This window comes from Micropterus salmoides, unplaced genomic scaffold (genome assembly GCF_014851395.1).
Source record: "Micropterus salmoides isolate LMB-PRFRI ecotype aquatic unplaced genomic scaffold, ASM1485139v1 Ms_hic_scaffold_11, whole genome shotgun sequence".
NCBI classification, from domain to species: Eukaryota; Metazoa; Chordata; class Actinopteri; order Centrarchiformes; family Centrarchidae; genus Micropterus; species Micropterus salmoides.
The window spans coordinates 18,984,955-19,002,810 of NW_024040152.1; the positions used below are offsets into that span (position 1 = coordinate 18,984,955).

The 17,856-nt window shown below is 40.0% G+C and overlaps 1 protein-coding gene across 2 annotated transcripts in view; it reads left to right on the plus strand.

Moving 5' to 3' along the window:
* The first annotated feature begins 20 nt into the window (after positions 1-20).
* Positions 21-17,856, plus strand: part of hdac9b (histone deacetylase 9b) — a 42,408-nt gene continuing 24,572 nt past the window's right edge. Inside the window, exons 1-2 of one of the 2 annotated variants that reach the window (XM_038711680.1) lie at positions 10,618-10,906; positions 11,193-11,297. The gene's annotated coding sequence lies outside the window, so the exon portion shown is untranslated. Of the gene's footprint in view, positions 438-10,617; positions 10,907-11,192; positions 11,298-17,856 lie in introns of those variants that run through there. The other variant, XM_038711681.1, reaches the window with a different exon arrangement.

Consider the following 17,856-nt stretch of genomic DNA (forward strand, 5'->3'; position numbering starts at 1 on the left):
AGTAAGGGAGGTCGTGGTTGGTTGTTGCCAAACAGCGCTTTGTGACAGACGCGCTCTGTTGAATATTGTATTGCTGTCTACGCTCATGTCACCATAAATGTAGATATTTTGTACCGAACTGTTTTAAACATATACCCGGCGTAAAATGCATTCACATTATACAGTACATTCATACTGTAATAAATGTTTCGAGCTACGTGGCTCCGTTTGGTCGGCTTTTCAGTAACAGCTGCTTATTATTCTATGTTTAAACACCGTGACTCATCTTGAAGTTACACAAAAAGCGAGAACCATGCTTGGCCGCAGAGCCACTCCAGTGGAGCCACTACTGGGGGTAAAGTATTAACGTTATATCAACATCACATTCTCTCAGGAAGAGGAGTTTCTCCGGACAGACGGTCATCTGACCTGTCAACGACTCACTCATCTTCAAGAAGGTAATCCATGCCATAATGACACAAAAACATGCTACATAATTAATAAGCCACATGTAATCCATTTAATAAGTTTACATTTTGTGCATCTTACTAGCCTAATAAGTAACGTTAGCATAATACTCTTAATACACAAGTGAAAACATTTGAAATCTTGCTTTAACAAACTATATAAACACTACTTGAGTGGTAGGCCTACATGCCATTTGCCACTAAACTTAATAAACATTGTGCCACATACAATAGGCCAGTGGTTCTCAAACTTTTTCATGTCAAGGACCCCCATCTGATGGGTTATTTCTTTAGATTATTTATTTATTATAGAAAGTGCATGAAACCCATGCCCGACATTGCCTTACCTTCTGTTATTGTGTTATTTGGAAATTTATGTCAAAATAAAAGATTCCAATTTTTGCTGTGGACCCCCTGGAACCCCGATAAGGACCTGTGGGGGTCCCGGGACCGCACTTTGAGAACCACTGCAGTAGGCTAAATAGTCAGGTCATATACTGTAGGCTACACATTACACACATACACATCACCGGCCCCTCTCCTTTGCTTTTGCCTCCTGGCCTAGTGGTCACAGATGTATTCTTTTTTTTTTTATTCAGCAGTTATAACTGTTATGAATAGGCCTACTAGTTTTGTTCCTCTTTTTCACGATCATGTTAAAACTGGTGTTGAAGGTTGGAGTAAATACATTTCTTTGTACCCACAGTGCATACTTTGGATACTAAATATTTGGATGGTGTTACACAAGCTGAAGGAAAGGGATGTTCATGCACAACTCATATGAGCTTATTGTAAGATAATAACAGTATAGTGCCATCAATTGTGGACCTGAATTACCATTTTAGAGAAAGGTGTGCTCTGAAAAATCAACAGGTTGGTGGGGTTTAAATCCAAAGTGTGTTTCAAAATGTGGTGGAATATGGCCCTCTAGTGACTTACTCTTCAACTACAAGCAGGCTTTGAAAGTAACTGATGTGCATCAAATTGAATAAATTATTAATTTCAATGAGAAATATAAATACAATCTGTAAACTCTTGTGAACTTAACACAAGTGTCAATATCTGTACTTGTTACTTGTTGAGTATTAGTGACTTGTGTGACTTGTGCAATGTTTTGTGGTGATAAAATTGACAATCATTTGCATGAACTCAAAAAAACTAAAAAACAAAAATATGTGCTCTAATTGTTAGTGATTTAAAATCTAGACAATATTGTAAACTAATTTCCACTTACACAAAAATCTGATGCACAGAAGACTGATTGAAATCAGGAAAAAATGTGTTTAAGTTACCTCAGTTCAGCTATTCAGCTTAAACAGTTCAGTATAGACATAAAAAGAAAAACAGTGTTAACAGCATAACGCTAATATGTAACTGCCACAGCATTAAAACATTAAGAGCAGTGACACTTGAGCAGATTCTCTTTCTGTTAAAACAAGGAGACATTTGACAATTCTCTCATAGGAGATAAATCTTAATGCCTTTTCCCTACAGAAACACGTTAGAAATAAGAAACTACTGTAACTTATTAACTTATTAATATGTCTGATATGTGTTTCAAGCAAAGATGATTACTCCTTGTGATTCCTCTCCACCAAGTGGCATCTGTGCCATTAAGAAATTAAAAAAGCAGAATTGCAAAGTAGTACAGTTTTGTGAGTGAGGGAGGTAGCGGGGATCTTGTGAAAGAATGTTTGTTATGCTCACCAGGCCACTTTCCAGGGCAGTCTCACATTTCAAGGCACTGGATACAAAGACGGGGGAGAGGGAAAAGGTTGTGGCAGTTATGTTGATGCTTTTGGGTATAGGTTGGTCGCCTTTGCTGGGGGTAATCCTCCTGGATCTGTCCCTAAGCCCCTCGAAGGCCACAGTAACCTCAGCGGGAATACTTTCTCACTGGGGAGGCTGAGGTGGAGAGGGGTTCCCACAAATTAAATTAAGGAAAGGAGAAACAGAGGACAAAGGAGTGAATGCATAAATTGAGAAAACAGATGCACATTCACACAACTCCCCAACCTCCACCCCTCTTTAAAAGTGCACCCTGACCCTGTGTTTACACCCTTCTTGTTTACAGGACTTTGTGTGTGTGTGTGCGTGTGTGTGCGTGTGTGTGTGTGTGTGTGTGTGCGTGTGTGTGCGTGTGTGTGTGTGTGAGAGAGACAGAGACAGAGACAGAGACAGAGAGAGGAAGCTTTTGCTGGTTTCTTTGTTCAAATATTTTATAGAATAAGATATTTTAAAATTCTCTGTTAGACAAAAAACCCAAAGCCCCAGTCTCGAGGTGATTCCACCTCCCACCTAAACATATATTCTAATATTATTAGAAATAATAAAGAAATGACCAGACAGCTAACCAAATATTAAAATATAGTTTTTATGTGCTCTATACGAAAGTGACATGCTAGAAGGTCCCATGCTTTAATGCGCAGTCATTATTGCATTTGAAAGAAAGGTTTTTTTTATCCAGACAACCGGTCAGAGATGCACCCCAGAAGTTGTAGAAATGTTCATTAGAGCCAGTTCTGTTTCAGAGGAAGTCATTTCTGGCAGTGAGACAGATTTCCAGTTCTCTAAGATAACTCTGTTTGCTGTAATCATACCACAAATAAGGGCGTGTACAGAATAAAGCAACAGCTAAGTCAGTGCAGAACAGCAGAGAAGAGACAATTCTATATCAATATGTTCTCTCTCTGTCATAGAAAACCATTGGAAGATGTGCCTCCCAGTACTTACCCAAGTATGGACAGGTTTATAAAAAGAAGAGTGTCAAACCCTCACCTCACATCTGTCAACTTTATTAAACTTTTTAAACACTTTCTAGACAACTGTTTTACTGCACCAGTTAATACAATTGCAGCTTAAGTACACCCCACCACAGAAAATGCAAAATTACAATAACATACGCTGACAATTCGATGTCTACATGTTTGTGAGGACTGCAAAGCTCATGACATTCTTGCCCTCTTGCTGAGAAATTACACGGTCCTTAGCGCCCAGGTGCCAGCTGTGGGATCCTGCACTGCTGAAGCAGCCACGGTGACATGCATGCAGGATCACGCCTCAAATTCTCTGATGCAGGGCTATGCTCCCTGTCTGTCTAGCCGTCATGATGAGGGATAGTAAACAGCTGGACAGTCGGGGTCCTCGGATGAAAGTGGTGTCACCCACTGGGTCAGTAGCAGGAGTTTGGGAGCAGAGTGGATTTTAGCTCATTGTTTCCCACCACTGCTCCTGGAGTAGAGGCAGAGACCATCATCAGATAAAATCTAAATCCTTGTCATATATTGTCTTGTAAAAGTCTAAAAGAAGAGTAGGTGTTAGGGCTGCAAAATATGGTAAAAAAAATCATATTGCGATTATTTTGACAGATAGTACGACTTGTGATATGATTCATGATTAGTGGGAATGATCATTTTTGCATTACAATATTTATTTTCACTGAAAAAACTATTCAAATCATGATGACATTTGTTGGGGTCTGTATCAAAAAAACATGTTTTCATACATCTGGAGAACAAGATTTGTAGGCCATCTCTGCAGCACTACAGTATGTCACTTCATTCTGTTTTGCTACACATTTTACCTCCATCAAAAAATTGCAACTTCTGTGATTTGGATATTGTAGTAGGCCATATTGTGATATTGATAATATTTTAATGAATTGTGCAGCCCTAGTAGGCGTTCAGTTGTAAGGCATAAGCAGAAACAAGGAAAGGCTCAAAATATGAAACAGTAATCTCTGGTGAAAAAGGCCAAACTGGATGGAGATGTATCCAAACCTTTCTTTACCTTCTTTTAGAGTCTATGATCCAAACATCCAACACACATTGCGGTAGTTGATCTGGGAAACAGGTGAACAGAGATGAGGTTCTTCTTCTAAAGGAAAGACATTTGTTCTCTGGGCCAAACAGTAAACTAAGAAGAGGTAGTGAAAAAATGCTTTGAAGTGACAAATAAAAATGTGAGACCGTGGACAGCTGTAGATTTATGACGATGACAAATCTGCATATAATCTGTGCTAATCACACAGGCCTCGCTCCTGGTTGAGATAAAAGCATCCCGTGTTTTTACCAAAATTCACGCCACTAAGCAGTTATGCAACCAGAAGAGTGGGAAAGAGCTCAGTTGGTAGGTTCAAAGCGTATTGTTCTTTCCTATCTTTGAAGTTATGGACTGAGTGCAATGACAGACAGTTGCTGTTAGTTTCCATTGTTTAATACCCTGCCTGAGCACGTTCTAAACCACTGGACATCTAAGAATAAATGTATTAATACATTTGTCATTCATAGGTTATTGTTGTTGCACAGCTGCAACTGATGTGTCAAGGCCACACACCTTCGCTAGTCCCATTGGGGTCCCAACTGATGACAATGACTAGTACAACCGTTAGATGGCACTGTTTCCCTTTTTAATAGTCTTGTGCACGCCACAGGTGCTATTTTAGGATGTGCATCATTGCAAACTGTAGTCTGTAGGGTAGATGCAGCTGTCTTAGCATTCACATTTTGGAATTGTATGTTATGTAATAACAAGCAAATAATAGCCTCTTTACAAGCAGCGAGCCACTTGAGTGTTCCATATCTCCATTGTCATAATCCCTGTTGTTATTATGTAAGGAAGAATTTAACACTAAAATAATAATTTAAAAAAACAAGATTATTGTAAAATGCACTAATTCTTTACATGCAATCAAAGAATTAGTGCATTTTGGTAGCACCAGTAAAAGTTATCATCAGATGCTGCTTCAGTTGTCGCAAGGAGAGGTGATTGATGAAGTTGCTGGAGAGACTATTGTGCACCTGCCGCTGACAGACAGTGGCCGGAGCTGCCCCCGTCTCTCCATCACAGAGATTAAAGTTATCAGAGAACATTGGAGTGGACAGAGTGCACAGTCTGCCACTAGCCTCGCTATGATTTTATATCGTCGACCAAGACTATTTATAGCTCTGTCGTCATAACGCCACAGACACATCCCGTGTCCTCCCAACCACAGCAGCTCCTATCAAACCCTCAACCATGTCCTCCAGGTGGACAATTAACTTTTCCACTACGGCCTTCTTATGTTTTAGTGAGTAGAACAAATTCGACGTGATGTGTATGCAAGCTACAGTGCTTAAAATAATGTATTTGCTGTGCTAGTTTTTAAGTTGAATGAATTATATTTGACTGTTCAGTTGCTTTTAGGCTATAAAACGGCAGTGAAAGCACAGAGCCTGTAGTAAGAAATGATTTAAACATAATTATGGTTTTCCACCAAGCTTACCAACAGTAACGTTAGCTATAGAAAGCAAAACTGTTCGCTATATTGTGCGGTATTGTGTGGTTCTGCGGCCACAGGTGGTCGTTTTTTATTCGATTCCTATTATGAGTCCGCAAAGAAAAGTGAATTATTGTAACAAGCTGCGACTTTCACCGCGCAACCACAGACATGCAGCCTACTGACGGACCTCACCATCATTGCTTTCGCAGACTTATTTGTTACAAGGTGGGTATTGTGATGCAGGCTGCCACCTATAAATAGACTTGCTTACGAATGCATGATCTCACCAAACACCACCGCCAATTAACCAGACTGCATCATATCAATAAACTTAAATAAATGTAGTGGAGCAAAAAGTAAACTATTTCCCTCAGAAATGTAGTAGAGGTGTAAGATTGCATAAAAATGGAAATACTAAAGCACAAGTGCCTCCGAATTGTACTTGACTACTTGAGCTTGACCTACTTACTTTCCACTACTGATTTCTATCCTTTACAATGTATATATCACATTTTGTTTTGCATTGTTATGCTCTCTGTTGCTGAATATTTCATACCCCATGTTTTGCATCGTACATATTTTTGCTCGGAGAGAGGCATTTACTATTAAATCGACATGCTGTAATGGTATGCTAATATGTATCAAATACATCTTTGGCTACTTTGCTGCATTGTGTGTGTTTACAGATACAGATGAACCAAAACTTCAAACACGTGCAGATGACGACATGATATTTATTTTAAATATCTTTAGAGATGCCAGTAACTAAATGAAAGTTAATTGACAGTGCAGCTGTTGTAATGAGAGTTATATTATAAAGTTAGTTTAGTTCTCAGTTGTTTTGCTGGACACCGTGTCACTCCAACAGAAACATTTCAATCGTCTCTCAGCAAGGTAATAGAAAAACACAAGAACTACAAACCCTCCAGTGTACACATGACATTTTCACTTAGACAGTGACACAAGAAAAACACTGCTCATACTTGACATGAAAGCCTTTCACAGCCACTCCAGCTGACCCTTCAGCTGTCTTTCCATTTCAGAACATTTATAATATTTTTACATTAGACTTGTTCTTGGCAGGTTAACGCTCACAGATGTCTGCACTGCTCAGATGGCTTGAGGGGGCAGGTACCATCTGAGCTGTGTCAGGGAGAGAAAGTCATTTTAACAGCACCTTACACTTAGCCTAACACGTAATTTCATAGTACTAATGAATGTGTTAATGAGACAAAATGTTTTCGATAGAACAAGTCTTGGCAGGCATCTGTGAATTATTCACTGGACCTGATAATTTGGCACGTTTGGCTATACAATTGGCAAGCAGTATTCACACAAACAGCATGTTGCATGACATCCCTGCTGTGGAATGCATGTTAACTATAGTGGATTATTATTATTGTCCATAAGTTGGCGTTTGGCAGATTTGTACCAGTAAAAATATTATACGGGCTCCATAGAATAGTCAGTCAATTGCTAGCATAAGATGATGATATAAGAAATGAGAGTGAGCCTGTTTATCACAGTGCAGAGAATACAATGTATTTTCCTTTTTTCACAACTAAAGTGATGAAAGTGATGAATTACAGTTTGTCACTGCAGATTTATTTCCTGTGCCATCCTTGACTGACCGTGACAGTGTGAAGGCAGTCGTCATGTCACGCAGCAGAAATTGTAGTTCCAATAGAGGAGGGAAAAATGCTGTGGTGTTTTGTGTCGGGTGACGTAAAGTATGACATGACAAAATGATTGAGCCAATCTTACAGCACAATTGTAAGCCTGTGTGTACAGTACATGACATACATAGATCAATGAGTCATATGGTAGAATAGCATTAAGGGTCTTTGGTTTGTGAAGGAGCTGTGTCTAAGAAATAAGGTTGTTAGTACAGGTGCTGGTCATATAATTAGAATATCATCAAAAAGTTAATTTATTTCAATAATTCCATTCAAAAAGTGAAACTTGGATATTATATTCATTCATTACACACAGACTGATATATTTCACATGTTTATTTAATAATTTAATTGTCATGATTAAAACGGACAACTAATGAAAATCCCAAATTCAGTATCTCCGAAAATTAGAATATTACTTAAGACCAATACAAAAAAAGGAGTTTTAGAAATGTTGGCTAACTGAAAAGTATGAACATGAAAAGTATGAGCATGTACAGCACTCAATACTTAGTTGGGGCCCCTTTTGCCTGAATTACTGCAGCAATGCGGCGTGGCATGGAGTCGATCAGTCTGTGGCACTGCTCAGGTGTTATGAGAGCCCAGGTTGCTCTGATAGTGGCCTTCAGCTCTTCTGCATTGCTGGGTCTGGCGTATTGCATCTTCCTCTTCACAATACCCTATAGAGTTTCTATAGGGTTAAGGTCAGGCGAGTTTGCTGGCCAATTAAGAACAGGGATACAATGGTCTTTAAACCAGGTAGTGGTAGCAATGAAATCTGCATCTCCATAAAGTTGGTCAGCAGCAGGAAGCATGAAGTGCTCTAAAACTTCCTGGTGGACGGCTGCGTTGACTTTGGACCTCAGAAAACACAGTGGACCAACACCAGCAGATGACATGGCACCCCAAACCATCACTGACTGTGGAAACTTTACACTGGACTTCAAGCAACGTGGATTCTGTGCCTCTCCTCTCTTCCTCCAGACTCTGGGACCTTGATTTCCAAAGGAAATGCAAAATTTACTTTCATCAGAGAACATAACTTTGGACCACTCAGCAGCAATCCAGTCCTTTTTGTCTTTAGCCCAGGCGAGACGCTTCTGACGCAGTGTCTTGTTCAAGAGTGGCTTGACACAAGGAATGCCACAGCTGAAGCCCATGTCTTGCATACGTCTGTGCGTGGTGGTTCTTGAAGCACTGACTCCAGCTGCAGTCCACTCTTTGTGAATCTCCCCCACATTTTTGAATGGGTTTTGTTTCACAATCCTGTCCAGGGTGCGGTTATCCCTATTGCTTGTACACTTTTTTCTACCACATCTTTTCCTTCCCTTCACCTCTCTATTAATGTGCTTGGACACAGAGCTCTGTGACCAGCCAGCCTCTTTAGCAATGACCTTTTGTGTCTTGCCCTCCTTGTGCAAGGTGTCAATGGTCGTCTTTTGGACAGCTGTCAAGTCAGCAGTCTTCCCCATGATTGTGTAGCCTACAGAACTAGACTGAGAGACAATTTAAAGGCCTTTGCAGGTGTTTTGAGTTAATTAGCTGATTAGAGTGTGGCACCAGGTGTCTTCAATATTGAACCTTTTCACAATATTCTAATTTTCTGAGATACTGATCAAAATTAAAAGGAATGAACACTTGAAATATATCAGTCTGTGTGGAATGAATGTATACATTATACAAGTTTCACTTTTTGAATGGAATTACTGAAATAAATATGATATTCTAATTATATGACCAGCACCTGTATACTACAGATTCTCCTTAGAGATATGGGCACCCGCTTTACTGGCTAAGCCAGAGTCTCAAGGTTTAGTGTTTTTGCTACTCATTTATTGGTGTAAATGAAGTACGGTTGCATGTTCTAATTAAGAAACCAAGAACCTCCATAAAATAAATGATGTCTTCCCTAAATATAATTGAGCTCAATTTTATTTGACATTTAAGACAGAAAATGTCATAATGCATTAATAGTTCACAATGAATCTCAAACTGACAGGCCGTTTTAACACCAGGGCGTCTATATTTGTTTATAACACCTTAAAAGCACTTAACAGTACTGCAGAGTGTCGTTGTATTACCCTCAGATTATGTCATAACTTATTATGAGCTTGCAGGTTATAGCTGTTTAAGTTAGGTATAAGCACTTAAGGACTTTAATTTATAAACGAAATCAATGATTATTATGAAGCGGTTGTGTAAGTTTTCATGTATGCATGTAGTCTGATGTTACTTCATAATTTAATTAATTTATACTGTAAGACATTATGGAACATTAATATGAGTCCCAAAAGTCAGAACAGACTATATGATGGAACCCTTTGTATATACAAAGCAGGTAAATATATGATGCCCAAAAGACACTAGACTCACAATGTATTGTAGGCTATTGGGATATTTTCTGATATGGTTAGGATAGCCTTGTTGAACTGTCATGTAAAAACTATATTAAACCCCAACATAATCATGGACCATTGCAATAATGACTTTTAAGTTGTATGTCCTTGCTGTGCCGTGATAGGTAAAAATCTATGTGTTAGCGCTTGCAGTTCTGTCATGATCCACATGTTCCTAGGTAGGGGGTAATTTGTGTAATTCTGTATGATCCAAAATACTTAAAAGCAACTTTAGTAATTAGTACCCAGCATCCAGTGACAGTCAGCATAACGACTTCTTTAGCTGGATTTCAAACTTAGAAATAAGCTCTCATTCTATCCATCAATTCTCTTGAAAAATGACAGATGAAGAATAATTATATCATTTCACCAGTGCTCACAATTACAGAAACACTTACAAAAATCTTTAAAAAACACACACTAAGAAATGAGATTTGTTTCTTAAACATGCATCTCTCATGATATGATTCTCAGCTTCATGTTTGCCACATTTGTTGACACCATTAAACTATTTTTTAATGTGTGGTCCAGGATCTATTATTGGCGCTGGCTGTAAGTGTTTTCTGTTCCATAACAAGATGAATCCCCAACATGGCATTAGGTTACCAGGCAACAGTGTACACTCCACTGCTTGCTTATAATTTTCTTTGTATAGTTACGGTGTTTAACAGTAAGTGACTATATGGCAGTTGGCCAAAATTAACCACTGTTAGCAGAACCGGTAGAGCCTGATTTATGACAGGAGGCGTAGAGGCTAGCGGGCTATATTTGGCTGCTATGTTCCCTTCAAAGAGACGCGTTCTAGGTCTGGACTTGACATTTCTCTTAGACAGGAAAAAATGGGTTTGGGTCAGTGAGTTTTTGTGGGAGGAGGGGTGTTGATGCCCAGAGGAAGGTGCTGGTCTCTGTTCTGCAGTGGCTCATTGTTATGTTCTCTCCATCGGTACAGTACAGCAAGCTTCAATGACAGGATAAAACTAGCAATTATATGTGTCTTGAAATACAATGCTTTTGAAAAGGCTGTCAGGACTGTTTGCCAACGGATTATCATTGCTGTAATCCATACAAGGACCCATAAGAACAGGACAAATTGTCACCGTTAGTTTAACTTTGTACACGTATTTGGAGGTTTGTAGAGTTTTATGTTTTCTAATAAGTCAACATATCGCATGCCGTATCACTCTGTATTTAGAAAATGATTTAACTTCTTGTATAAACTTGTATTTTCAAAAATGAAATATATTGTCAACATCTGAAAACAAGATCAATAATGACACGATAGGAAGGAACATAGCAGATTGGTGTCAATCTATAGGGAACATCCCTGGAGGTGCGAGCCTTGTTGATCTGGCAGTGGCACAGTCTATTCACAGGTGACTGAAATCAGTCAGCTAAGATCTGTTCATCTGCCTAGGTGTCATTGCTGAGCAGCTACGGACATACTTCATGATGCTGCCTTAGTCCACTTGAAGCCTCTAAACTCACTGATTATCTGCATTGTTAGGAAACCTCTGAAAATGTAAGTAATATAACTTTATACAATTTTTTATAATCTTTATATTGCCCCAAAGTTCTGATTTTGAGTCTATGTGTGTTGAATGCATTTTGAGATTAAACACGTGGAGTGCAGTCCTGGACCTTATCTCAGTGTGTTGTCATGAAAAAGAAATGGATTGTCATGTTCACACTTATATTTATTTTGCTGTTCTTGGCCGCTGCTGCTCCAGTGGAAGCGGGAGTGTGGCTGTACAGCAGGCATTGTGCAGACAATCTGAATGTAGCCCAGGTGCCACAAAACTATTCTGACTTTAATACGTTTTCCCTCACTCACACTCTTAGGGTTTGTTGTTTTTGTTCAATTTATTTTTGCAGGTGCAAGTTATGAACATCAACTCTGTTCAAAGGCAGTTCCATTGCTTACCTTTTAATCAATTCTTAAACCAACCTGTTGATATATCTCCTCCAGCTCTCCTGCAGGGTGAAAAAGTTGGAGGTGTGTTCTCACGGTGCAGAGTTGGGACTTGGGCTGTTGGTGAATAAAGGAGTATGTAGTGGTGTATGTGTGAGGATTATTTTTCTCTCAATATAGATAGTAGGAGGAGAGCAGTGGCCCAGAGGGGGAATCTGGCTCCTGTTGCAGCTGAGACACAGAGCTTGGTGGGTTTAGCCCGGTGTTCTCAGTGTTGTTCATCCAGGCCCACTGTAGACCCCCGGGCTCTCTGGGGAGACCTACCGCCATTTGTTTTCACTTCCTGTCCAAATGGAGTTGAAGAGATGAATCATTCATGTCTTTGAGAGGCCTCTTGTGTGGATGAAAAATGGGGAGATTTAAGGCTCCTGTCTCTAGTATTCATGATAGATTAATATGCTGTGGCTTTTGCTAAAGCAACATATGCATTTTTTTTATTCTTTGGTCAACTGAGATTTTGTAAAAGATTTGCTATTGCTAGCAAATTGCTATGAAATATGTGTTTTGCCTATCTACTTATAGGCCTACCCATCTAATTATCTGTCAGTATGCCCATTGACAGGCACCGTGCACTCCATCCTGGTCTGTCAAATCTGCATGGTGAAATCAATGAAGGTGATTAATGAGCGATGCTTAAGAGTTCTTGATATGCCTAGCCTAACAGGCAGATTGTCTCTGAGCTGTCACAAGGTAGGGCCTTTTTCCCTGATGGTAGAAACAGACAAACTTCAGACTTCACAGGCGCACTAGTTCTCATCATCCTCTAGGTCCCAGACTGCACTGCCATGCGTCATGGTAAAGATCTCTTTGTTGTTACCTTTCATCTGTGGGTACCTGCCACCTCTCCCAGCCCATCCTGTGAGTTATGAGGACTACAGGAGGTCATTGCTTCAACCCTTCTCCACTTGGCGTGAAATGTGCAGAACAAACGGATCCAGGAATTACACAGAGATTTGAAAACACGGTGCCAGGATATATAAGAGCAGAGCCATTGTAAAGGTCCCTGTGGCCAGATAGGTGTGAAAGGGGTTACCAGCCCATCTGTTTCCAAAACAGAAAATTTTACCCCTTTTGAGGTGACAACATTAGAGCATTCTCTAAATTCTCCTTTGCAGCTTTGAAGGGCATTATCTCAGCAAAGATGCTGACAAAATGTAAGTTTTCCAAAAGAGGAGGCTTGAAAGAAACATCATGTTCATTTAGTACAGAAAATGACAGTGTGACTGAAAAGGATGTTTTTCTAATGGCCTTTAGATGTGTTTAAAAGCACAGAATAAAATAATTGAATGGCATCTTACATCAATGAGCAGACCAAAAAAACAGAAAGAAGATGCCTGGAGTTTTTTTTTTCTTTTTCTCATTTATCAGATCTGTTGTGCTCTAAAGGTAGGAATCTCCATACTTTGTACTTAAAAAGGAAACTTCCATGTTCTCAAAGTCATTTCAGTTTTTTTCACACGCTGCTTTGAGGAGATCACAGTTTTTGTGCTGGAAATCTCTACATGTTTTATAAAAGTGACAGTCAAAGCTTGTCAGGCTCTGTGTTATCAAAGGGGCAGGGTTGAAAAGTCAGTATGGTTACTGGATCTGAGATGAAAGGCAGAGGTCAGGAACGCTGCAGCCACTCCCAAGCACAGCATGGTGGCATTGCTATGTGAAATTGTGTGCACTTGTATAATTGCATGTGCATGTATGTGTGTGTTTGCCTGTGCATGTATATTTGTTTGCAGAGTGAGTGTCAACATTTTCTCTTCTTGAGTCCAGTTGGTCCTCTGAGTTTTCTGTGGAAAGTCCACATTAATATTTCTCTAACATCTCTAGCCATTCTTAGTTTTTTCTTTTCTTGTTCCTGTTTCAAGAAACCTGCAGGGTGCACTGTTGCTGAAGGGTCCACCAGGGGTTTTACCCTGCTTGCACAGTGTCACCCAATAACAAGTCCTGCTGCCTTAGTTACCTCTACGCTTTCCAAGCTCAATCAAGCTGATGAGACTCACAAATAGGAGAACTGATTGTAGAGGCAAATAGACGTATAAGGAATTTGTAATATCTTCATTATTACAACCCATGAAATGACACAAACTAAATTACAACATAAATGCATCACTGTCGTATAAAAGTGATTTGACTGATCTAAAATAAAGATAGAGAGATTCAGATTGCGGCTGAATACTTACACCACACAAGAAATCTATCCGTGATTGAAGCAAATGTAGCACTATTGTTTTACCACCAAACAAGCAAGATGACCGCTGAACCATGCCTTTACCTCTCAGGGGAGAAAGGAAACAGGGAGCTGTTTGACTTGTTTAGGCACTCTCATAGGAACTGCAAAAGTAGGACATTGCGTTTACAGTGTACTTGGGAGTTTGTATAAATTAAACCAGTAACTTCTACTGCATAAGAATATGACAGCTCATCCTGGTGAATTTGTTACTGTGGTGGAAGAAATGTGTATGAATATGAAGCTGTAAAAAGATCCAGAAACTTAAGGTCACCCTAGCAATGCATTTAAAAATACATGTGGTGCTCCTTCATGTTTATGCATATGGAGCAGTCCAGACATTAACATTGTAACAGAGGTGGTGGGTGCACTGTGGGACATTTCCTGGTATGCATAGCAATACCTTAATAATCATAGGAAGAGCTATTTTTCGGAGGTATTGTTGCATACTGGGCCTTAGAGACACCACAGGAGGAGAGTACTGTGACTGTACAGTGGTCAAGTAAAGAAGTGGTGGCGTAGGTGGAAGTGGCTCGGACAATGAGCATCAGCCCACCCTTCCCATAGTAAACTAGATTTCCTGTTGCACTTCTTTAGATGGACCTTTAAAATCCATGAATGGAGTTTTGCTTGAGTCTTTAAAGGTCATTGACAAATCCAGAATAGCAGTCAAGCAGTAAGCACAACCTATTATTAAACTACAGTTTTCATGATGTTATACTGGTTATTTCTTGATAAGTGTGGGTTACATATTCAGGTCACTGAAGTGAGATTTGTCCCTTTAAAGGAAAATCTGGAACTTGGGAGAAAGCTGCCTGTATTTTCCTGTGCCTTATATAAAAATTCTGGTATTTTGCCAAAGGACAAACAAGGCGCGTAAAATGTGTTTTCTCAAAAGCTGCGGTAATACCAAAAATATATATTTTGTTATTATATCAAGATAATAGCTCCAAGGCACTTGGGAGGGATGATGCTATGATTATCCACTCATAAATGGGTTTGACTAGCAGGATGTGGATTGGAAGGATGCCTCAGAACCTTTGTTTTTATTAATCTCCTCAGGGATTTGCTAAGGTCAGCTAAACTTGGCTGTTTTCCATCAAAGTCACATGTGTCTGTTTGAGCCTATGTGTTTGTCTGATACGAAGAAGCATTTCACTTCTGCAAGCATACTAGTGATGTACAGCTAAGAGCCACTGATGCAGTGATTCGGCACACTGTGGTTTCAGACAGAAAAGTTTTCCTGCTTCATCTTAATTGGTTAATGCCAGTGCCAGCTGACATTAAGAATGATCTTTCAAGGGCTTTAATCCATGCTAAGCATTTTGGTGTTAGAATGCCGTTAGAGGGTCATTTGTGTTGCTTTGAGAGAAGGTACTGTGCAAGGGGGACAACGTGGAACATAAAGTGGGCTTGTCATGAATGGATGTAGAGTGGAAGTTGTACAACAACATGGTCAATTTAATACCAAAAGTGGATCAATGGTTTCCAGCAGAGATGAGCACATTGATTAGTAAAAATACTGAGAGCTGCCCTCTGTTTCCAGTGTGCCTTTGTGTTCCACATCTATTTTTAGAAAGCCTATGGCAGCAGATGAAGGCACGCCATCAGGGACCTATTCAAAGTTAGAAAGTAAACTGACCTCAAGGTCAGTGCACAATAAGTGGATGCTTTGAAATTGCTTTGAAATTGTGTTTTTGCTCTTTTGGAATTCCATTAAGGTTCAGCCTGTCTATCAAATCTCAGATAGAAGGTTCACAGCAGATGAACACATTTTCTAAAAGTGATTTTTTACTTTTAAGGATGTTGATTCATCTCTCTCTTTGAATAGCACCATCTCTGTCTTTTTTATGTAACACATAAAGCTGCATGGGCTCCACATAACAGTGTTATTATTAGCTGCATTGCAAAACTTTGTTGGCAATGTTTCAAGAGTAAGTACCAAACATGACTGCCTTTGAATGCTTTTTCATGTTATTTGATCCAACCTGTTAAGTGCATTCTATATCACCCTGAAAGTCCAACAGGAAATTCCACAGGATGCCAGACAGAGTAACCCAATAAAAGCAAGAGCGCCCAAATCATTAGTGGGGAAACACGCTCACATAACACATCCAGATGTACAGGCTAATTGGATTTTACCATCAAATCAACAGTTGTAGTGCCTTTGTGCTTTTATGAGACAGACCGCAAGGTAACGAGAAAATGGGCTGTTTGAAGTGACAAAACTTTACCCCTAGCTTTTAGCAGGTAGAATGGCTGAACTTGGTTGCCAACAGAGCATACTGTAGTCCACATAAAGAGACTGGGTCAGCAGTGTGCCATGGCTCCACTCCCTAAAATATTCCAGGAAATCTTCGACAGTTAGCAATGGTGACTCATCAGGGGCTGATGAAAGTAAGATGGCGGGTATTGAGGTAATTGGTCTGTAGAGGTGATTTCCCTCCTGTACCAGGGCTGCCCCCAGAGCTGCGGGTTGGCCTCTAGAGAGAAGAAACTCAGGGGACGGGCAGTAGGGGACATGGTTACGTCAGAAGTTGCTGTTAGTAAGCAGCCCTTCTCTTGGGAGGAACATCCCCTCTGACTAGAGAAATCAGCACCTGACAATGATCACATCCGCCAGAGTCCTCCCAGGGTGGCATGATGAAATTCTGCATCCACACAGGCAGGAAGACAAGCAGTTGGTAGGAAGTCAGAGACGTGCATAAAGAATTTCATTTAAACAGATTCTAATAAGCATGTGTATTGATTAGGATTGTGTAAGGGGTTATGAGAGTCACTCTGTGATCAGTTTATTTTACAATAGAAACTCCCCCATAGAGATACATGAGGGCTTGAAGTTCAGAAAACATAGAAAAACAAAACATGGCTGACTCATTTCCTCCTACACAAGGATCATCCGCTATTAAGGGGAACAAAACATTTTCAAGCCGGATCAAATTAGTTATGGAGTGGTGTTTGTCCACCCCTCGTATCTGTTACACTTCAGTTCAGCTCCCTTCCTTCTTCAGTCCGACTCCCTGCTGGGTTTCATCATGCACAGTGTGTCACAAGGCAGCAGTGCTATGGTGATTAAGCCACAGAACTCGGGAGTTGATTTGGAACTGGTACAGTAATTGTGGTAATGTGAGTATGCTTACTTGGTAGAAAAAAACAAGTCCCTAGGTTCTGACCACAGTTTCTCTAAATAGAACGAAAAGAGCTGAAGTACCATGGCAGGAAGTATGTCTTTGTTATATTTCTAGTCCCAATAGATCATTTGAATTCACTAATTTGGAATAAATAACACAATCATGATGTGTGTATGGTTACATGTTTTTATAGTGTGTATACACACATGCCTTGCTCTTTGAAAAAGGTTATAATGGCCTTTCATTTGAAATTTGGAAAGTGCTAGGGGCACTTCACTGGTTTGGCCCACTTGTTCCCTCATCTCTAATATTCCCCCACTCCACATCAGTGCTCTGATGTCAAAATATACACACACATGCATGTACACAGACACCCACACACACAGGCACACACAGAGTTTGTGTTTGATATGAGGGAGGTGACAGACAGTCAAGCCCTGGCCCCAGAGAGTGGCTCTCCAGCAGGGACGCTGACGTTCACACTTAAATGCTTTAATAGGACTAAAGTAGACAAAGGCCGCCAGTGACGCAGCAGGAGCTATAATGGGCTTGCCACATTGCAGGTTTACTGGACCCTGCCTATTGGACTGAGCTATTTCCAATCCCACAATCCCTCATCAGCCTCAGGAAGCTAGTTATAAATAAAAAGTGTAGGTTAATCGCTGCTAACATGTCCCACTGAAATGTCTCTGTCCCTTTTTTTATGTGAAGAGCAGTAGGTCAGCTTGACCGAGGATTTCTTATACCTTTTTGTAAG